The sequence below is a fragment of the Triturus cristatus genome, chromosome 4_1 (assembly GCF_964204655.1).
Source record: "Triturus cristatus chromosome 4_1, aTriCri1.1, whole genome shotgun sequence".
NCBI lineage: Eukaryota > Metazoa > Chordata > Amphibia > Caudata > Salamandridae > Triturus > Triturus cristatus.
In genome coordinates, this window is record NC_140585.1 from 89861966 (window position 1) to 89885460 (window position 23495).

The window sequence follows — 23495 nt, forward strand, 5'->3', positions numbered from 1 at the left end:
GTAATTACCAAATTTTTCCCATTCGGTAATATTTACCGACTCATTACCTACATTGCATTTACCACTTCATAAATACCGAATCGGTATGATTCGGTATTTATGAAGTGGTAAATGCCAGGCCACCTACATAAGGCCCTTAGTGCGTAGAAGGAGAGAATCTTGGGCAGAAATTGTGGGTGACATCTTTGGAGCATTGATACCAGCAGTGGGAATTTCTCTGAATGCAAATAAAATCAGAAAATTGTCTACAGTAGTGGATCGCTTGTCCACAAGCACCGCTAATGGATTCTTATTGGTTAATACTGAAATGGTTGCCATGCGTGCTATGGTGATGCAAAATCGACTTGCCCTTGATATTGGCAAAAGAGGGTGGAGTCTGTGGAATGCTGAAAGTTCAACATTGTTGCACTTACATTCCAGACGAAAGCAAAGATCTAAAAGTTTATATCAAAAATATTACTGAATTGCATGATGAACTTGTACCACTGGAGGTTGAAAATGTATGGACAAGAATGGGAAAGAAAATAGCTGCTATTAAAAATTTCTTAGTTAACATAGGTAGTACATTTATAGGTAAAATTTTGTTTCCATTAACATGTGTGATAGTTGCTTTCTTAGTACTTAAATTAGGGTATATGTGTTGCAAAAATAAGAAATCAAAGAATAAAACAAAAAGAGAAAATTTAAAAAGAAAAGAAAGGAGTCAAGATATATAACTGGAAGAGATAAAATTAGATGAGTGGAAAGAGAATATGTATAAGAAATCAAAAAGAGAAGAGTATGGAGAAACTGAATTATGAGCCCTGAATAAGAAGTCATTTCGAAATTTCCGCAAAAAGGGTTCTAAATTTGGGTGTTTTGTGGTGATAAAATCACCAAAGGGGGGATTGCAGGAGTGGAGTTTTCTTCAAAAATGTATATACCCCCTCCATTCTATGGGTTTATATGAAAAGAACTAATTGAATAATAATAATCAGATTAATAGTTTGCTGTGTTTTGTCTAATCAATATTACTAATAAGAAAATACACGTGGGAACTGCATTGCATGGCCTAATTAATACGTAAACTGATTTTCGTGCGCATATTAATGATAGATATTTAGAATTTGCATGTTATATGTTACTTTCGTGATGTATTATGTGAATTGTGCTCTAAATTGTGAGTATAAACCGCAATGAGTGGTGCTTACTGCTAGATAAATACACACACATAACGGGTTTAGAGAGGGGATAACATTTTAATAGTCATTTCCATGTATTAATTACGTTTTTGTGTTTCTTTGCTTAAGTTGACCTTTCCGGAGTGGCCACAAAATGGCTGCCATCCCTATTTTGACTGACAGAACCATTTCTGACGTTTCTGGGTGAAGTGCCCATGCGTTGCTGCTAGCAACAATAACCTTTACGCGAACCCAACTCGACTGAGACATCCAAGCCAGATGTTCCAAAAGGACATGAGAAGAGTTACATTAAACTGAAGAAATTTGAATTACTTCTAAAAAGAAACATTTTGCGTTCATGAACTATGTGAATAAGTCTAGCCAACCTTCAAACAAATGGATATCTGTGAACTTAAACTGTTAGAATTGATGACACCATGGACACCAACCCGAATGGGAACCAAAATGACCTGAATGAACGAGAAACTGTTGCTAGTTATTAATAAAAATTGAATTACATTTAAAAGAAACATCTAGCGCTTGGGAAACAAGCGGAATGAACATAATTTGACCAATCAGAAATGTTTAAGACATATAATGTTTCATATTCATCGCTGATTTTACTATAAAAGGTGTAGACTAGAGAGGGTAAAAACTTCTCTTCTTCATTGCTTTCTGACTTCCTGACGTTATGCTGACGGAGAGGACGGTGACTCTGCTGGACAGTGGTCTGCCCGAGACTCTGATGGACTGATCAGAATGCCCAATTATTTTACGAACTGATTAATTGCTACTGGGCATAGAGACCTAAGATCTGATTTGACTTAGAGGACGACATTTAGCCAGAATAGGTAAATATGCTAACCAAATTACTGAATGCTTAATGATTTTCATGCTTTTATTCAGATAAAGATTTCATTTAATATTCAGAACTGTGTCGGGTTATTATTATTTGAGAAATGTATTGATTTATATTTTTTTAGAGAATTGAATGTCACTACTATCCAACAACTAAGCTGATCCATGGCCTATTCATGGGAGGAATTAATAGGTTGATGATTAGATCCCGGTGAGGTAGGGAAGAATAGGTGAACTTATTGCTCATTAGGGATTACGTGTATTTCCTCTCATTACAGCGTATGGAGTAGAAATCATCTCTTGAGTATCATAGATCTATAGGGAATGAATGTTGGTGTTATGGGCCCCACCAGTGAATGAGTGAATGAATGCGGTTGTAGAGATCTATGGTCTGTGACGAAAAGAGGGATTTAGCATTCCACGCTGGAACACTAACACCGTGTGACACTTTGGGTTACGATGTCCTTCGAGGTCTGTTGGTATTTTGGTGAGTTGGACCTTCTTGAGCTAATATTGCTCCGTACAATGTCTTCATGCACATTTTCTTCCTGACTGTTTTCACCTAGACTTGCAACAGTACATAGTAATGTGGGGATAACATCAGACATTTTAAATTGCTGCAGCTTTCAGTTACAATTTCAACAGTTCAACCCAGTTAGGAATGTGAAATATGTAAAAGTTATATTTATAGTGGTTTGTCATTCTATGTCATGAGAGCCACCTATGTTATTTATACTGTGCTTAGAGCACCATCTACTGGGCATGTTATTCATCAACAAAGTTCTTCTATTTCTAGCATGCATTTCTCCATTTAGGGAATTAATTTGAATACAGGTTTCAGGATGGGAATTTTTATTAATGTATCTCCTGTCACTATGGAAATTCTAGTTTAACGTGTGCATAATGAAATTCATGCCTTTTTCAATGTATCCTATTGACGCAGTTAAAGTACCTGTCTTTCATTTTCTTACTTTCTTTTGATTATGCACTTCTTGTTTATTCTCAATAGCGGGATTTTTCGCTGTGTCTGAAACAGATTCTCTTTAGTATCTCCACCTGTGCATATTTACTGTGCTTGGTTTAGTTAAACGTTTATGTGGTAATAGCCTCCTGGCTATGTGGCTTTCCACCGGTACGTGGATTTGTCACCTAGGAATTTTCATTAATTTAGATATGCATTGTAATAGCCTACTGGCTATGTGACCTCCCTTATGCGTGGATACGTCACCTTATTTAGGTTATGCATAGTAATAGCCTACTGGCAATGTGACATTCATTTGTGTGGGTACATCACCTGAATTTTAAAACCCCTTGTTCTTTGGATCTACTGTTTTGACAGAGTGCATTTTCACTTATCACATGGTACCTGTGCGTGAATTCTCACATGCTTACTGTCACGTTGGATTTATTTTAAAATTAAACAGGGGGGAATTTTCTCCCCTCTTTTTCTCATCTCTAGTTTTCTTCATTCAAGAATTGTACGTTGGAGAGTACCCAACCTTTTTCTTGCGGGTGTGAGTGAGAGAGTCTTGCTTTATGTCTCTTTTTCTTGTCTTTGTCTTGTGCAAATTTTTCATTGGTTGACGTTCTCTGTTTATCACTTCCCCACTAGTCTGGCCAACTGGTGTGTGCTGGTGACTTAGATGTCAAGTTCCTGTTTTCTTCTGTTGATTATTTTAGTTTTCCCACGAGATCTATTTTTCTCACATTCTCTTCTTTTTGTATTCGTTGTTCTATTTCGTTTCTTTCACTTTCTTATTTCAAGATTTATTGTTTTACCTTTTGCTTTTCTTACGTCCATTCTTTTTTGGATTGTAAAGGGGGAAGAGATTTGGTGTGTCCTTAATTAATTCAATGATTTCCTTTTTGGATTGATTGCATATTTATATTTTTGCTATTACTATGCTTACCTTTGTTTTATCCTTTCTGCTGTTCATTAAAGGGGGAAGGTCTGTAGTATACTGATCTTTAATACAATACACCTTCCATGCCTCTCTGCCTTGCTGCTCAGCCAGTGTGGATTTTCTGTGCAATGTTGGATGTGTGGTGAGGTAACGGAATGCTGGAATGCCTGTGAGTGGAGAGTGGTTAACAAAAAGGGGGAATTAGAGGTTTTTGAGGTTAGGTTCACCCTCCATTTAGTACATAGATCAAAAAACAACCTGAACGAACAGGTAAAAAGAACCTAACCTTAAGGCGTCGGAAAAACAATTGGATTCCGAAAGTCACCAGAACAAGGAAAAAGGGCAATACTTTTCCTTTCTTGAGTCCCCTCACTCACCAGGGTTTCCCCACGGTGACATGCTTCATCATTGGGGTCCTCTCAGTCCTCTACGGGCTGAGGCGTGCTGCAACTTGCAGATTACGTAGGAGCACTTAAAACTGATTATGTGTAGTGCAGGTGTAGTGAAAAGGAGTGGGACAAAGTGATTTAAAATAATCAACTAGTGGGTCAAATATATTTTATTCTTGCTCCTAGCTAATTGGTTAAAAACGGGGTAATATGCTAAAGGCCCTAAACATAATGAATAGGTGTACCTAGCATATGGTCAACTAGTTTCGAGCTTCCCCAGCTCTTCTTCAGGACTATACCGGGACCAGCCCAGTGCAAGAAACCAATCCTAGTAGACCTAAATATGGTGAATAAAGTGAGACGCTGCAGCTAATAGGCATGCGTTTAAATTACTACATACGTAAATGTACGTCTGGCAATATCTGTAGGGTATAAAAAACATATATTATAGGATCAAGGCAGTCAATATGCAATGTAAATAGAACTCATGGTGATCACACTCTGCACCAGTGTAAATACACTCTATCTTCTAATGTGCCGCTATGTGGTAAAGAGGCGTTAAATCAATTCTCCATGCAGGCGCTGTGCTACAAGGTGAAAAAAGTCAATAAATGCACGCTATGCACAAAAAAGATCATGCGTCTGACACAACACACAACACACATACAAGACTAACATTAAGCATGACATTACATACATGAATTGAAGCAACAATATGCCTCATGGTCAACGGAGGGGGTGTGGAAATCTCGTACACCTAGAAAGATGGTACATGAGGTCGTTAGTAGGATTGGGCTCCGTATCTGTTGCACGACTATGGAGAAAAAGGAATTTAGGTAGAGAAGTACGATCTCCGTGGCTCAGGAGGGCGTGTTTGACTTCCCCACCGGGATGTTCACTTACTTGTACGTTGAAGACCACACTCTGTCACACCTACTAGAGCCCGAGCCTCACGGACCGCATACTGCATGGTCACAGGCGAGGTGCCTGTTATCTATGGGCATTTCCGCGTTGAAAGGAAGGAAGGACTTTCCGTTTGGAGGTCCTTTCTGTAGTGGCCATATTGGAACGGGAAGAGTTTAGAATGTGTGAGTCGAGAAAAGGGAAACAAAAAAGATCGTTGGACCTTGTTAATAATTTCAAAACAATACTTTAGGAATTAAAGGGAGATGGGTAAGCTGTTTCTAAAGGAAGACTAATTTAGTCGGCAACCAAGCGCAATTAAAAGTCTGAAGTATGACGAACAATGCGGCCATGATGGATCAGGGTAAAAACGGACCAAAATTACTGCCGAACTGGACTAAACACATTACATGGGAATATGTTATTTATATTAAAACTCCAGTGTAGAAGTGGAAGAAAACTGGGTTAAAATAGATACCCATCGTATTTTACATTGTAGATCGAAAAATCTCAGGGATGGGTTTTAAAACGGTACAAAAAAACTTTTCAATAAAGTTATTTGACTCAGGAATTTAAAAAAAATGGTAAGGATGGTATTCGTAGGGAAATATGTATGTTATAACCCTAATTAGAAGTGAAATGTCCCCATGGTATGTCATCATTGAGACCATTGATGTCAGACCGTAGCTTGAAAACCCAACGTTGCTCTTTTTCGTGTAGTTTTCTTTCAATGTTGGGGTGGTTGTCCACATGTTCAATGATGACCCACCTAAAGTCATTAGGTGTGTGCTGTTGTTCGAGGAAATGCGTGGTCATTTTCGTATTGTTGCGTTTGCACCTAAAGTTGCTTCGGTGTTCTGTCATTTTTTTTGTAAGCATGGTTTTATTGCAGAAATAAGAGTAAGGCATCCGTGATGTCAACCTTTCACCACATGATATCTCAGAGCACACCCATCTTCGTAACATAGCACACAGCCAATCAGCCCACATTCCGGAGGCCGGGCAGCATACCAGCACATAAACTCTGAGCATCATAGCGATCAGTTCACAAAGTGGCAGGTCAACGGCCCAATTTAATAACTGCTTTTTTACCCACCCGCCTCAGTCCCCAACATTCCGTCCTAACTGCTCTCATCCGGACTCTACTTCAACACCCCAATAACTCCCCCCCACCCTCCCCTCCCCCCCAACTACTGCTGATGTGGGCCCTGGTTGTGGGGTCTAACGCAATTATTCTCCAGCTCTCAGTTGTGACATGCAATCTCACCGGCCTCGTGGAACCCCGCCCTCCGGACCATCGTGCTCTGCGCTCTCCAGCCGGTAGTCCTTCAGAGCCTGTACTATCATCTCCCATGCCCTCACCCATTCCAATCCTTTCTCATCCCCTGCCCTGGTCGCCTGTCGCCTCCGAAGCATACTCTCACAGCTCGCCCACTTCAGCAGCTCAGCCAGCCATCTCCCAAACGACGGACCCTCCCGGGATTTCCAGTGCCATGTAATTTCTCTCTGGGCCAACATGAGGCCTAAGTCAATGAATTTGCTCGTCACTTTCATCTTTGCTGTGTGAGGGAACCAGAGCAGTAAGCAGGCCGCCATGTCGAACTCCACCTCGCGGTCAGTGACTGCGTTCAGGAGCTCCCCCACCTCAGCCCAATACGTCCCTAGCTTAGGGCACCCCCACAAGAGGTGGTCCAGCTCTGCCCCAAGCGCTAGACATCTCGGACACGCCGCATCCTGCACCTTAAAATATCGTTTAATCTTTCCCGGGGTCAGATAGGCCCTATGTAATACGAACAAGTGCACCTGCTGGAAACGGGCATTCCTACTTCCCTTCCACGTCCTCCGCATAATATGATTCCACACCGTGTCTGGAATGGGTTTGCCTATACTGTCCTCCCATCTCTCCTTCAGCGCTGTGAGCGGCTCCAGTCCTTCCCGTATCATTCGAGAGTGGAGGCAGGTTACCGCCTTAACCATTCCCGCCGCCATCACCACGTACTGGCAGGTCAGAGTCACGGTAGGTTCCGCCAGTCCTTCCCTCCAATGCTTTTGTACCGCCGCGCTCACCGCCGCATGCAGTAGGTAACTCCCATCCGGAAGGCCAAACTGCTCCTGCAACACCCCGAAGGGGGCCAGCGCCCGTCAACATAAAGGTCTCCCACCATCTGCAACCCCAGCTCTTCCCACTCCGCTAGCGGGGACCAGTCGCCGCCGTGCGGCAATGCTGTCAGCATCCCCAGCGGGATCTCCGGCGCATACGGACGTGCCGCTTTCGCTCTCTTCATACTCCTGTGCCAGCACTGCCGGAGAGTTCTCTCCTCTATGGAGAGGTCTCTCATGTCTAGTTTCTGTTGCATGACTATGTAAGACAGAATGTGTCTTTGGATGCCGGTCCCCCTCTCGTGGTCCGGGCCTCTAAACACTTGTAATAATGAAGGATGTCTCGTAGACAGGTCACTTAGAACAGGTTGTAGGTTTATTGGTTAAGTCCATATATAAGAGCCCCACCAGGAGCAGCCTCCCTGCTGCTCAGCCCATCTCTTCCAACTGCCAACTCCTCCAGTCCCACACACTCAACATTCCAAGTGACATCACACATGGCTGAGCAGCAAGGGACAGGACAGTAATAAGGAAGATGCACCAACAACAATAGGTTATAGCAACACTTTAGCCACGTTTTGCGTTAAAACCTGTAGCTGTGCCGCCAGATAGTACAACTCAAAATCCGGGACCGCCAACCCTCCGTCAAGTTTGGGCCGCACCAGAGTAGCTAGGGCCACCCTCCGCCTTCCCGTTCCCCACAGGAAGCCAATAACCAGCGTCCTCAACTCTTTAAAGATCCGCTGTGGGATCCAGACTGGCAAGGTGCGGAAGTAGTAAAGCAGCCGTGGCAGAGCCACCATCTTCAAGAGCGCTACCCGTCCCATCACCGACAGTGGTAGAGAGGCCCAAAAGGTCATACATCCCTTCAGGGCCCGTATACTACGCCCTATATTACCTTCCAGCAGGTTCACGACCTCGTGGTAAATACGGACCCCCAAATAGGTGAAGGCCGTGGCCTCCCAGACCACCTCCATAGTGAGCGGGGGGTACGGCACATCCGCCCGCAGCGGAAAGACACAGGTTTTAGTCCAGTTTACCTTGAGGCCCGATAGCCCCCCAAAGCCCGACAGCAACCCCATAGCCCCCACCAGAGCTTCGTCGGAATTCTCTAGGTACAGCAAGATATCATCAGCGTACAGGGAGATATAATGCGTCGTCTCTCCACACCGAACCCCACCATACATCGACCCCGTCCTCGCCCGTGTCGCCAAAGGCTCCATCGCCAGAGCTAACAACAGGGGCGACAGCGAGCAGCCCTGTCTCGTGCCCCTGCACACCGGATATTCTGTGGAAATAACCGATCCCAGGCGTACCCTGGCAGTGGCAGAAGAGTAAAGCACCCTCGTCCAACGCCCAAAATCATCTCCCAGGCCAAACTTCTCCAGTACTGCATCAAGGTATCCCCATTCTAGGCTGTCGAAAGCCTTCTCGATATCCACAGATAATACCGCCGGCTTCTGGGTAGGGTCCCAAACACTGTCTATTATGCGAACCAGGCGCCGAATGTTCATGGCTGTGCTCCTAGCGGGGATAAATCCAGCTTGGTCCTCATGAACCAGCCGGGTCATGTGTGGCAGCAATCTAGTGGCCAGGATGCGGCTCAGTATTTTATAATCGACCGTCAACATAGACAACGGTCTATACGACGTCACATCCGATGCTTCCCTACCGGCCTTCAGCAGCGGCACCACTAACGCTTCCCTCATCGATTGGGGTAAGCGCCCGAGCGTCAAGGCCTCCGCGTAGACCAGCAGGAGCCTAGGCGCCAAAATACCGACATACTGCGCATAAAATTCGATCGGCAAGCCATCCACCCCTGGCGTTTTGTTTCTAGCCATCTGCTTGATAGCCACCCGGATCTCCGAGAGCGTGATGGGCCCACCCAGTTCCTTCGCGGTCTCGGCCTCCAACCTCGGGAGCTGAATAGCCTCCAGGAAGTCGGCTATTGCGCAACCATCCGCCCCTAGTTGGCTCCTATAGAGGCCCGTATAATACGACTGGAAGCGCTCTAATACCGCCGTTTGCGTATAGACTACCTCTCCTGTCTCTGTGCTAATGCTCATGACCGGGCAACCTCTCGGTTCCGGGTTAGCAAGCCGCGCCAGTAGCGTTCCCACCTTATCCCTCTCCGCATGCACTCTAGTAGCATACAACTTATAATCAAAGCACCGCAGTCGCTCCATCTCAGTCACAACCAACTCCTTCGCCTCAAGCAACCTCTCCTGTAATTCCGGTCGCTCAGGCCTACGCCGCTCTAAGTCCCGCCATGTCTCCTCAGCCAGGTCAGCCAGGACGGTCGTCCGTACATTCGAAAACCGGCCCAGACAGACGCCCCTAGTCACCACCTTCATTGCATCCCATTCTATCGCTCTCGTGGTAGTGGAGCCCTCATTCTCCCTAAAGTAGTGTTCAATGCCCTGCAGGACCGCTTTGCTAAACACCGCATCTTCTAATGCCTCAGGTCGCAGCCTCCACGTCGGTACCGCCGACCTCGGCCTCTGCAACAACGGGTTATGGTCTGAAATAGTCCTAGTTAAATACTCCGTGTGCGCCATCTTGGGAGCTAGGGAGCCACTACACAGAATAGAGTCTATCCGCACATGCAGCGCGTGTATAGCGGAGAAGAAAGAATAGTCCCGAACGCCAGGATGTTGTTCCCGCCACACATCCACAAGGCCCCACCGCTCCTGCCAGTCCGCCCTGCGCGCTGCTAACCAGCGCACCGGAGAGTCGGCCAAGGGCGGATGCGACCTATCCAGTGCTACATCAGTGATCGAGTTGAAGTCCCCTCCTATCAGAATGGGGCCCGCTAGAAAGTGCGCCAGTGACCCTGTCATGCCAGCAAAGAAGCGTGCTTGGTCCATATTAGGAGCACAGATACTACACAATACCACATCCTAGCCATACAACCTCCCCTCCACCGCCACAAATCGACCCTCCGGGTCCACCAACTGCTTTGTAGCCTGGAATGGAACCCCCGCTCTCACCCACACCAGCACCCCCCTGGCAAACGCTGAATACGTGGTGCCAAACACCTGGCCATGCCACCTCCTCTGTAGCGCTGAGTATTCCTGCTTGGTTAAATGGGTCTCCTGTAAGAAAGCGATTTGGATGCCTCGCCGCACTAGCTGGGCGTGTACCTTATATCTCCTTGTCATAGTTCGGAGCCCGCGGACATTCCACGTGAGGCATTTCAAATTAGGTAATGTCCCCATTGCTGGCCGCCCCCAACCATCGAACCAGTGCCCATTGACCGCCCACAGCAGTACAGTAGAACCCCTTAACCAAAACACCCCAACAAACTCCCCCCCCTCTCCCCAGAACAGGACCCAATAGCGCAATATCAGTCCCCATCCAAACCTGCAACCCTCCAAACATTCCCTACTCTGTGGTCGTCACCACAGAAGGCCTTAGGGGCCACGAGAGGGTGCGTCTGAGCTGACCCGGGGCAGGCCCAGCCCCCGCCCCCAGCCCACGATCCCACAAGTCTCTCAACACTGAACCCGCCAAGCCGCAGAGCACCAGGGCCCCCCGCCGGACCAAGAGCCGCGAGCAAACCCCCCCCCCACCCCCCCCAGTGTCAGTCGTTAAAGAGACCATCAGCCGTCTGTGGGGTGACCACCGGCCTCCCGGAACTATCAGCCTCCGATACCTCACCGCCGGACAGCCCCCCCTCCTCACCAGAGTCTGAGCCCACCGATGTCCTCTCTTGTGGGGAGCCCATGATGATCGCCATCGCCACCAGCGCTCCCCGCCATCCGGTCGTCCCGCACTTCTCTCCTGAGTGTATCACGTTTGCGGATGCGTTGGGATTTCCGCACCTGAACCGGCTAGCGTCGCGGCTTCTCACCTTTCCCTGCGCGGCCTGTGCCAGCACGATACAACTCAAGCCACGGCCACGCCTCGTCAGGAGACTGAAAGAAGTGGGTCGTTCCGTCCACGATCACCCGTAGTTTCGCCGGGAACAACAAGGAGTACTGCAAACCCTCGGTCCTCAGTTCTTTTTTCACAGCCAGAAAAGAAGCCCTGTGTTTCTGGACCTCCTGCGTATAGTCGGGGAACACCGTGACCGGGCTATTCGCCACCTGGAATGGGCCCTCCGAGCGCGCCCTCTGGATCAGCAGATCTCTGTCCCTGTAATGCAAGAGTCTGACCAACATTGGTCTGGGTGGGCGGCCCGGCAGAGGCGGTCGCGCTGGAACCCTATGTGCTCGCTCCAGGGAGAAAAAGGGGGAAAGACCCTCCGGGGCCACCACCGTTTTAAACTAGTTCTCCATGTAGGCCACCGCATCATTCCCTTCAACATTTTCCGGCAGGCCCACTACCCTCACGTTGTTCCTTCGGTTGCGACCTTCGGCGTCCTCCGCCCGTTTCTCCAGCGTCGCCAGACGGCCCAGGATATCAGCGAGTTTGTGGTCCGCGGCCCCCACCGCTGGCTTGAGCTCCTGCAGCAGCATCTCATTGTCTTTCACTCGGTCCGATAGTTTGGCATGGTCCGCCCTCAAGAGGCCCAATCCAGTGGCGACCTGCGCTATATCTTGATGCAGGGCCTCCTTGGTCGCCGTGATCGCCTCCAGTATGCCATCCAGCCGTTGGTTCAAGCGCCGTTCCTGCGCTGAGCCCTCTGAGTCGTCCCGGGCCCCGCCAGCCGCGGCCGGCACCGCCCCCCGGTCGCGCCCAGGAGGCTGCTGCGGCGCGGAACCCTTGTTCGCCATCCGCCCGGTGGTAGCGCCCGGGCAGCGTCGCCACCGAAGGAGGAGGACGTACCACTATCCAACCGCCACAGGCAAGAGGGACCCCCACTCAGCTGTGCCAATGCCCGCTTCAAGGCGCAGCCTCCATCCACGAGGGCAACCGCAATCACGGCCTGTAGATCCCCCTCCGTCAGCAAGATGGCCGCCCACTGGCCGATGCCTCTTCCTCCAAGCGCCGGCAGCCCCCGCCGCCCTCCAGACTCCAATGAAGGACGCGCAGATCAGGGCCTCTCTCCGCTCCCCACAGCGTCGCCAACAGCGCCGGTCTACCTCGTTAGCACGCCCTCATCAGGTCAGCTCCAGCGCGATCCACCCAGAGGGGCCAGCTCTGTATCCCGGGTGGGCACCGCTCCGAGACAGACCGATGCGCCCGCTCACCTCACTCCTCCATCCAAGCACTGCTAGCACCCCTCCAGCCAGCCACTTCCCAGCTCAGCCAGCCGCTCCACCGCTGAGTCGCCGGCGGAGGCCATCAATCCGCCCTGGTATCGGGCGCGGGGTCCATCACTTTCTCGGCTGCCCTGTCGCCGCTGTGCTCCTCTTTGCGCAGCCTCCCCTGGTCACTGCCGTCCGTGCTCCGGCAAACAAAGCCGCTCCGGGCCCCCAGCCAGGCGCAGGACCCAGCCCAGGAAGACGCCACACTCGGCAATGGGGGAGGGGCGGCGCCGTCTTCCGCGCCCCGCTCCGCTGATGGGTCCCAGCACCCAGATCTCGCCCGCAACAGGAGGAACGCCGGAGACCCGTCTCCACCCAGCGCTGCAGGGGCTGACCCCCCCTCACTCCGGCCGCGACCCTCCAACCGCCGCCATCAGGGCCTCCGTAATCGGGGCCGCCGCCATATTGCCTTCCGGGCGCCGCACTCCACGGCTCCAACACCGGGCCTCAGCTCCGCTCCCGGCCCTCTGCGAACCTTCTACCTCGGTCCGCTGCAGCCCCGGTGCTCCACGCTGCCAATCCGTCCGGTAGCAGCACCCTATGGCAGGTCAAGCAGGATTAATGCCGGGATCGGGCTCGGAGCTACAGGCTCACGCAGCCATCCCGATCGGCGTCCAAACCACGCCCCATCGGTGTTCTGTCATCCTTGTGTTTGCCTTTCTCGTGGTCATCCCCACATAATGCAGGTTGCACACACAGGTGATAAGGTATATCACACCTGTTGTGTTACAGTTGGTGAATGATCGAAGGTTCCATGTTATGCCATTGTTGCAAGTAACAGTTTGGGTTGCACTGGTCAGGTGACACACGCTACATTTACCGCAAGGGTGATGGCCCTCGGGCAATGGGTGGAGCAAGCGTACAGTTCCGACAGTCTTCGTGGGGTTAGGTCTGGTGTGTACCAGATAGTTTCTCAGGTTTTTTGCTTTTCTGTGACTGAACATGGGTTTTTGTAAATCCAGACCTCCACTGTTAAGGATGCGCCAGTGTTTCTTTATTATTTTTGTTACTTGATCTGAAGCGATGTTGAAAGTAGTGATACAGATTTGTCTTTTATGATTCTTTTCTGTATCCTCAGGTTTATGTTCAAGTAGGGCTTCCCGGTTGTTGTTGGATGCTCTTTTTTGTGCCTTGGACACCAGATGTTGTGGGTATTGTCTTTGCACAAGTTTCTGTAAAAGGTCTTTTGCTTGGATGTTGTAATCATGCCGTGTGGTACAGTTGCGTCTTAGGCGCAAAAATTGTCCAAAAGGGAGATTGTCTTTTAGACTTCTTGGGTGGAAACTGTCATATGCTAATAGGCAGTTTCTTGCCGTAGGCTTGAAATGTGTTGTAGTGATCAGACCACCCTCGTGCGCTGTTATGTTAAGATCAAGAAAAACCAAATTCGACCTACTCATAGTGTAGGTAAATTTTAGAAATGGGTCTTGTTGATTGAGCCAAACCAGGAACAAATAAAAGCCAGCCTCTTCACCTTCCCAGATCAAAAACACATCGTCAATGTCAATGTATCTTTTCCATAATTTGATCTGGTTGATGTATGGATTGTTAATATGGAGGATCTTGTGTTTCTCTAGATAGTGTACATAGAGCCCTGCTACGCTCGGTGCAAAGGTACTTCCCATGCTGGTACCGTGAGTTTGTTTGTACAAAGAGTTATTGAATTGAAAGAAATTTTCGGTCAGAGCTAGGTGACAACATTCCAGGACCACATGTCTGGGTGTGTGGTAAGCCCAATTGTTCAGAAAGAGTACTTCCTCCAAGATGTTCAACGTGTCCTTGTGAGGTAAGCTCGTGTATAGGCTCTCCACATCCAAACTTATCAATATGCTAGTTATGGGGTTGAATTCGAGATTCTGAATCAAGCACAGGACAGCTTTTGTATCCTGTAGGTACGTTTCGGTAGCTTGGACCAATGGTCTTAGAAAAGCGTCTGCAAATTTAGACAAAGGTACCTAAATTGAACCTATCCCTGATACTATAGGTCTGCCCGGAGGCGTCACCATAGATTTATGTATTTTAGGGATGGTGTAGAAATACGGGATAACAGGTTTCTTATTTTCCAAAAAATCTGCTTCCTTCTTATTTATCCAATCATTGATCAGAGATTCCTCAACCAAGTTAGCAATCTCTATCCGTAGACGTTCTGTGGGGTCATTAGGTATAGGCAAATAGTTTCTTGCATCCGCCAACAATCGAAGATATTCTGTCTGGTAATCAAGTGTGTTTTGTAAGACTATTGCTCCACCTTTATCAGCTGGTTTTATAGTGAGATTTTTTTCATTTGAAAGTTGGTGGATAGCCTCTTGTTCGATTTTACTAGTATTGTGGAAAACCTTTATAGATTTTGGGTCTATTTCAGTGATTTCCTTCATTACTGCTTTTTTCAAAAGCCAGTAATTCAATTGGAAGGGTATTGGGTGGAGGTGTAAAATTGGATTTCTTGTGTAATCCAGTGTCCATCCTAGTGGTAGTGTTAGGTTCCTTGTCTCTGAAATAGACTTCTAATTTGATCCTACGAATAAACTCCTTCAATTCGCAGATCAGTTTAAATTTGTCCAATGATGCTGTTGGGACAAAACCTAATCCCTTTTCCAATACACTCTTTTGGATAGGTGTAAGGGTGAGATTGGATAGATTGACCACTAGGCTTGGTTGCTGCTCGTTGAGGGCATGTTCGGGGGGCCCATACTCCGTGTGTGGCTCCTCACCGTTTCCAGGGGTTGGGCCCATTGTACTTGTTGTCCTCGTCTGTTTTTTCCTCTTAGGGGGGACTTTCCTCTCCCTAAAAAAGACTGGTTCTGTTCCTGGTTCTGAGGTTCCTCCCAGTAAGGGTAGGGTTGTGGTGGATATGGTTGATGGAACGGTGGTGGTCCATAGAAAAACTGTGGGGGAGGAGCGTATGGTGGAATGTTTTGATATGGGGACCAACCAAATCTAGGTCCGCCCCTATTTCTTGGGCGTCCTCCTCTTGGTCGTCTGTTCCTGTTGGTAGGGGTGTAATTACTGCCTGGATCAGAAAAGTCTGAGCCAGTGTCAGAGCCATCGCTGTCCGTGTTATAACCTGGATTGCGATTTGTTGGAATGTAGTCCTCCCTGGTGTAGGGATACATTTTTTCTTGTGAGAAATTCTTCTGATCTTTTTTTTATTTTATGTATTTGGCGTCTTTCAAGCCAATCTCAAATTCAGCCATGGTTTTATTAAGTTCTTCCAGTCGTTTTTTTAGTTCTGCTGTACTCTGGTAAGTTTTTAGACGAATTTCAAAATCATGAATTCCAATTTTCATCTCCTCCGATAGACGTGTAGCTGTTTTTATTATTAGCACCAACCAATCTCTGGTGCAGTGCCAGGATATTAATGACCAATCCTTCTTGAAAAGTTTATCATGTTGGAAGATAAAGGGTTCGTTTCTAACTATAAGACCACGTGGTGCAATGTTGGCCCTTACATACTCGGTCATCATAATTCCGTGTATCAAAGTTTTTATTTGTTCACGTTTAAGTTCTGTTAACTCGTCCCAGCATTGACTAGCTTCGTTGGTGTCCCTGGTGCTGGTCCCGGCCAGGGGAAGCATGGATGCTATAATTCTATCTACTTCATCTTGTGAGTAGGTGAGACCTGTTACTTCAGTCATGATTGTCTAAGGAATGTGTGAAGTGAAATGTCAGACAGAGATTTTTTTGTAATTAGGTTTCCCTCAGCTGCGCGCTGTAGATAATGGTTAACAAAAAGGGGGAATTAGAGGTTTTTGAGGTTAGGTTCACCCTCCATTTAGTACATAGATCAAAAAACAACCTGAACGAACAGGTAAAAAGAACCTAACCTTAAGGCGTCGGAAAAACAATTGGATTCCGAAAGTCACCAGAACAAGGAAAAAGGGCAATACTTTTCCTTTCTTGAGTCCCCTCACTCACCAGGGTTTCCCCACGGTGACATGCTTCATCATTGGGGTCCTCTCAGTCCTCTACGGGCTGAGGCGTGCTGCAACTTGCGGATTACGTAGGAGCACTTAAAACAGATTAAGTGTAGTGCAGGTGTAGTGAAAAGGAGTGGGACAAAGTGATTTAAAATAATCAACTAGTGGGCCAAATATATTTTATTCTTGCTCCTAGCTAATTGGTTACAAACGGGGTAATATGCTAAAGGCCCTAAATATAATGAATAGGTGTACCTAGCATATGGTCAACTAGTTTCGAGCTTCCCCAGCTCTTCTTCAGGACTACACCGGGACCAGCCCAGTGCAAGAAACCACTCCTAGTAGACCTAAATATGGTGAAAAAAGTGAGACGCTGCAGCTAATAGGCATGCGTTTAAATTAATACATACGTAAATATACGTCTGGCAATATCTGTAGGCTATAAAAAACATATATTAAAGGATCAAGGCAGTCAATATGCCATGTAAATAGAACTCATGGTGATCACACTCTGCACCAGTGTAAATACACTCTATCTTCTAATGTGCCGCTATGTGGTAAAGAGGCGTTAAATCAATTCTCCATGCAGGCGCTGTGCTACAAGGTGAAAAAAGTCAATAAATGCACGCTATGCACAAAAAACGATCATGCGTCTGACACAACACACAACACACATACAAGACTAACATTAAGCATGACATTACATACATGAATTGAAGCAACAATATGCCTCATGGTCAACGGAGGGGGTGTGGAAATCTCGTACACCTAGAAAGATGGTACATGAGGTCGTTAGTAGGATTGGGCTCCGTATCTGTTGCACGACTATGGAGAAAAAGGAATTTAGGTAGAGAAGTACGACCTCCGTGGCTCAGGAGGGCGTGTTGGACTTCCCCACCGGGATGTTCACTTACTTGTACGTTGAAGACCACACTCTGGCACACCTACTAGAGCCCGAGCCTCACGGACCGCATACTGCATGGTCACGGGCGAGGTGCCTGTTATCTATGGGCATTTCCGCGTTGAAAGGAAGGAAGGACTTTCCGTTTGGAGGTCCTTTCTGTAGTGGCCATATTGGAACGGGAAGAGTTTAGAATGTGTGAGTCGAGAAAAGGGAAACAAAAAAGATCGTTGGACCTTGTTAATAATTTCAAAACAATACTTTAGGAATTGAAGGGAGATGGGTAGGCTGTTGGTAAAGGAAGACTTATTTAGTCGGCAACCAAGCGCAAATAAAAGTCTGAAGTATGACGAACAATGCGGCCATGATGGATCAGGGTAAAAACGGACAGAAATTACTGCCGAACTGGACTAAACACATTACATGGGAATATGTTATTTATATTAAAACTCCAGTGTAGAAGTGGAAGAAAACTGGGTTAAAATAGATACCCATCGTATTTTTACGTTGTAGATCGAAAAATCTCAGGGATGGGTTTTCAAACGGTACAAAAAAACTTTTCAATAAAGTTATTTGACTCAGGAATTTTAAAAAAATGGTAAGGATGGTATTCGTAGGCAAATATGTATGTTATAACCCCAATTAGAAGTGAAATGTCCCCATGGTATGTCATCATTGAGACCATTGATGTCAGACCGTAGCTTGAAAACCCAATGTTGCTCTTTTTCGTGTAGTTTTCTTTCAATGTTGGGGTGGTTGTCCACATGTTCAATGATGACCCATCTAAAGTCATTAGGTGTGTGCTGTTGTTCGAGGAAATGCGTGGTCATTTTCGTATTGTTGCGTTTGCACCTAAAGTTGCTTCGGTATTCTGTCATCCTTGTGTTTGCCTTTCTCGTGGTCATCCCCACATAATGCAGGTTGCACACACAGGTGATAAGGTATATCACACCTGTTGTGTTACAGTTGGTGAATGATCGAAGGTTCCATGTTATGCCATTGTTGCAAGTAACAGTTTGGGTTGCACTGGTCAGGTGACACACGCTACAGTTACCGCAAGGGTGATGGCCCTCGGGCAATGGGTGGAGCAAGCGTACAGTTCCGACAGTCTTCGTGGGGTTAGGTCTGGTGTGTACCAGATAGTTTCTCAGGTTTTTTGCTTTTCTGTGACTGAACATGGGTTTTTGTAAATCCAGACCTCCACTGTTAAGGATGCGCCAGTGTTTCTTTAATATTTTTGTTACTTGATCTGAAGCGATGTTGAAAGTAGTGATACCGATTTGTCTTTTATGATTCTTTTCTGTATCCTCAGGTTTATGTTCAAGTAGGGCTTCCCGGTTGTTGTTGGATGCTCTTTTTTGTGCCTTGGACACCAGATGTTGTGGGTATTGTCTTTGCACAAGTTTCTGTGAAAGGTCTTTTGCTTGGATGTTGTAATCATGCCGTGTGGTACAGTTGCGTCTTAGGCGCAAAAATTGTCCAAAAGGGAGATTGTCTTTTAGACTTCTTGGGTGGAAACTGTCATATGCTAATAGGCAGTTTCTTGCCGTAGGCTTGAAATGTGTTGTAGTGATCAGACCACCCTCGTGCGCTGTTATGTTAAGATCAAGAAAAACCAAATCCGACCTACTCATAGTGTAGGTAAATTTTAGAAATGGGTCTTGTTGATTGAGCCAAACCAGGAACAAATCAAAGCCAGCCTCATCACTAAGGGTGGGCGTAGTTCGCGAAGTAGCACTTCGCGAAGCTACGCAAAGTGAAGTTCGCACTACGCGAGCTACGCGTAGCACTTCGCGAACTGCTTAGTAACATGTTCGCACTGTGCAAGATGTTGTTTTCAATGATTGCACTGTGCAATCATTGAAAATGGCATCTTGCACAGTGCGAGCTGTAGTTTTCTGCTGCTCGAGTAGATTTTTACTCGAGCGGCAGCTTTCTCAACGCGAACTGGTAGTTTCTCATCGCGAGCGGTCGCGAGCATACGCGACCCCTCGCAATGAGAAACCTGACCTCCTCGCGTTGGGAATCTCGCCAGAAGGTTTATTTTCCATGCTCGCGATCGCGAACAAGGAAAAAGTCTCGCCGGGATGTCATTTTGCTTGCTCGCGGTCGCCAACTTGACGTTGAGGACCGCGAGCAAGCAAAAAATGACCGCAGCACTACGCAGCACTACGCTATACGTGTTCGCACTGTGCTACGTGCAGTTCGCGTAGTGCGAAGTAGCGCGACCTTCGCAAACTACGCGAGCGTAGCGTAGTGCTTCGCCCAGGCCTACTCATCACCTTCCCAGATCAAAAACACATCGTCAATGTATCTTTTCCATAATTTGATCTGGTTGATGTATGGATTGTTAATATGGAGGATCTTGTGTTTCTCTAGATAGTGTACATAGAGCCCTGCTACGCTCGGCGCAAAGGTACTTCCCATGCTGGTACCGTGCGTTTGTTTGTACAAAGAGTTATTGAATTGAAAGAAATTTTCGGTCAGAGCTAGGCGACAACATTCCAGGACCACATGTCTGGGTGTGTGGTAAGCCCAATTGTTCAGAAAGAGTACTTCCTCCAAGATGTTCAACGTGTCCTTGTGAGGTAAGCTCGTGTATAGGCTCTCCACATCCAAACTGATCAGTATGCTAGTTATGGGGTTAAATTCGAGATTCTGAATCAAGCACAGGACAGCTTTTGTATCCTGTAGGTACGTTTCGGTAGCTTGGACCAATGGTCTTAGAAAAGCGTCTGCAAATTTAGACAAAGGTTCCAAAATTGAACCTATCCCTGATACTATAGGTCTGCCCGGGGGCGTCACCATAGATTTATGTATTTTAGGGATGGTGTAGAAATACGGGATAACGGGTTTCTTATTTTCCAAAAAATCTGCTTCCTTCTTATTTATCCAATCATTGATCAGAGATTCCTCAACCAAGTTAGCGATCTCTATCCGTAGACGTTCTGTGGGGTCATTAGGTATAGGCAAATAGTTTCTTGCATCCGCCAACAATCGAAGACATTCTGTCTGGTAATCAAGTGTGTTTGTAAGACTATTGCTCCACCTTTATCAGCTGGTTTTATAGTGATATTTTTTTCATTTGAAAGTTGGTGGTTAGCCTCTTGTTCGATTTTACTAGTACTGTGGAAAACCTTTATAGATTTTGGGTCTATTTCACTGATTTCCTTCATTACTGCTTTTTCAAAAGCCAGTAATTCAATTGGAAGGGTATTGGGTGGAGGTGTAAAATTGGATTTCTTGTGTAATCCAGTGTCCATCCTAGTGGTAGTGTTAGGTTCCTTGTCTCTGAAATAGACTTCTAATTTGATCCTACGAATAAACTCCTTCAATTCGCAGATCAGTTTAAATTTGTCCAATGTTGCTGTTGGGACAGAACCTAGTCCCTTTTCCAATACACTCTTTTGGATAGGTGTAAGGGTGAGATTGGATAGATTGACCACTAGGCTTGTCTGACATTTCACTTCACACATTCCTTAAAAAATCATGACTGAAGTAACAGGTCTCACCTACTCACAAGATGAAGTAGATAGAATTATAGCATCCATGCTTCCCCTGGCCGGGAGCAGCACCAGGGACACCAACGAAGCTAGTCAATGCTGGGACGAGTTAACAGAACTTAAACGTGAACAAATAAAAACTTTGATACACGGAATTATGATGACCGAGTATGTAAGGGCCAACATTGCACCACGTGGTCTTATAGTTAGAAAATAACCCTTTATCTTCCAACATGATAAACTTTTCAAGAAGGATTGGTCATTAATATCCTGGCACTGCACCAGAGAGTGGTTGGTGCTAATAATAAAACAGCTACAAGTCTATAGGAGGAGATGAAAATTGGAATTCATGATTTAGAAATTCGTCTAAAAACTTACCAACTACAGCAGAACTAAAAAAACGAATGGAAGAACTTAATAAAACCATGGCTGAATTTGAGATTGGCTTGAAAGACGCCAAATACATAAAATTAAAAAAAGATCAGAAGAATTTCTCACAAGAAAAAATGTATCCCTACACCAGGGAGGACTACATTCCAACAAATCGCAATCCAGGTTATAACACGGACAGCGATGGCTCTGACACTGGCTCAGACTTTTCTGATCCAGGCAGTAATTACACCCCTACCAACAGGAACAGACGACCAAGAGGAGGACGCCCAAGAAATAGGGGCGGACCTAGATTTGGTTGGTCCCCATATCAAAACATTCCACCATATGCTCCTCCCCCACAGTTTTTCTATGGACCACCACCGTTCCATCAACCATACCCACCACAACCCTACCCTTACTGGGAGGAACCTCAGAACCAGAAACCGAACCAGTCTTTTTTAGGGAGAGGAAAGTCCCCCCTAAGAGGAAAAAACAGACGAGGACAACAAGTACAATGGGCCCAACCCCTGGAAACGGTGAGGAGCCACACACGGAGTATGGGCCCCCCGAACATGCCCTCAACGAGCAGCAACCAAGCCTAGTGGTCAATCTATCCAATCTCACCCTTACACCTATCCAAAAGAGTGTATTGGAAAAGGGACTAGGTTTTGTCCCAACAGCAACATTGGACAAATTTAAACTGATCTGCGAATTGAAGGAGTTTATTCGTAGGATCAAATTAGAAGTCTATTTCAGAGACAAGGAACCTAACACTACCACTAGGACGGACACTGGATTACACAAGAAATCCAATTTTACACCTCCACCCAATACCCTTCCAATTGAATTACTGGCTTTTGAAAAAGCAGTAATGAAGGAAATCACTGAAATAGACCCAAAATCTATAAAGGTTTTCCACAATACTAGTAAAATCGAACAAGAGGCTATCCACCAACTTTCAAATGAAAAAAATCTCACTATAAAACCAGCTGATAAAGGTGGAGCAATAGTCTTACAAAAGACACTTGATTACCAGACAGAATGTCTTCGATTGTTGGCGGATGCAAGAAACTATTTGCCTATACCTAATGACCCCACAGAACGTCTACGGATAGAGATCGCTAACTTGGTTGAGGAATCTCTGATCAATGATTGGATAAATAAGAAGGAAGCAGATTTTTGGGAAAATAAGAAACCCGTTATCCCGTATTTCTACACCATCCCTAAAATACATAAATCTATGGTGACGCCTGCGGGCAGACCTATAGTATCAGGGATAGGTTCAATTTTGGAACCTTTGTCTAAATTTGCAGACGCTTTTCTAAGACCATTGTTCCAAGCTACCGAAACGTACCTACAGGATACCAAAGCTGTCCTGTGCTTGATTCAGAATTTCAAATTCAACCCCATAACTAGCATACTGATCAGTTTGGATGTGGAGAGCCTATACACGAGCTTACCTCACAAGGACAAGTTGAACATCTTGGAGGAAGTACTCTTTCTGGACAATTGGGCTTACCACACACCCAGACATGTGGTCCTGGAATGTTGTTGCCTAGCTCTGACCGAAAATTTCTTTCAATTCAATAACTTTTTGTACAAACAAACGCACGGTACCAGCATGGGAAGTACCTTTGCACCGAGCGTAGCAGGGCTCTATATACACTATCTAGAGAAACACAAGATCCTCCATATTAACAATCCATACATCAACCAGATCAAATTATGGAAAAGATACATTGACGATGTGTTTTTGATCTGGGAAGGTGATGAGGCTGGCTTTGATTTGTTCCTGGTTTGGCTCAAACAACAAGACCCATTTCTAAAATTTACCTACACTATGAGTAGGTCGAATTTGGTTTTTCTTGATCTTAACATAACAGCGCACGAGGGTGGTCTGATCACTACAACACATTTCAAGCCTACGGCAAGAAACTGCCTATTAGCATATGACAGTTTCCACCCAAGAAGTCTAAAAGACAATCTCCCTTTTGGACAATTTTTGCGCCTAAGACGCAACTGTACCACACGGCATGATTACAACATCCAAGCAAAAGACCTTTCACAGAAACTTGTGCAAAGACAATACCCACAACATCTGGTGTCCAAGGCACAAAAAAGAGCATCCAACAACAACCGGGAAGCCCTACTTGAACATAAACCTGAGGATACAGAAAAGAATCATAAAAGACAAATCTGTATCACTACTTTCAACATCGCTTCAGATCAAGTAACAAAAATAATAAAGAAACACTGGCGCATCCTTAACAGTGGAGGTCTGGATTTACAAAAACCC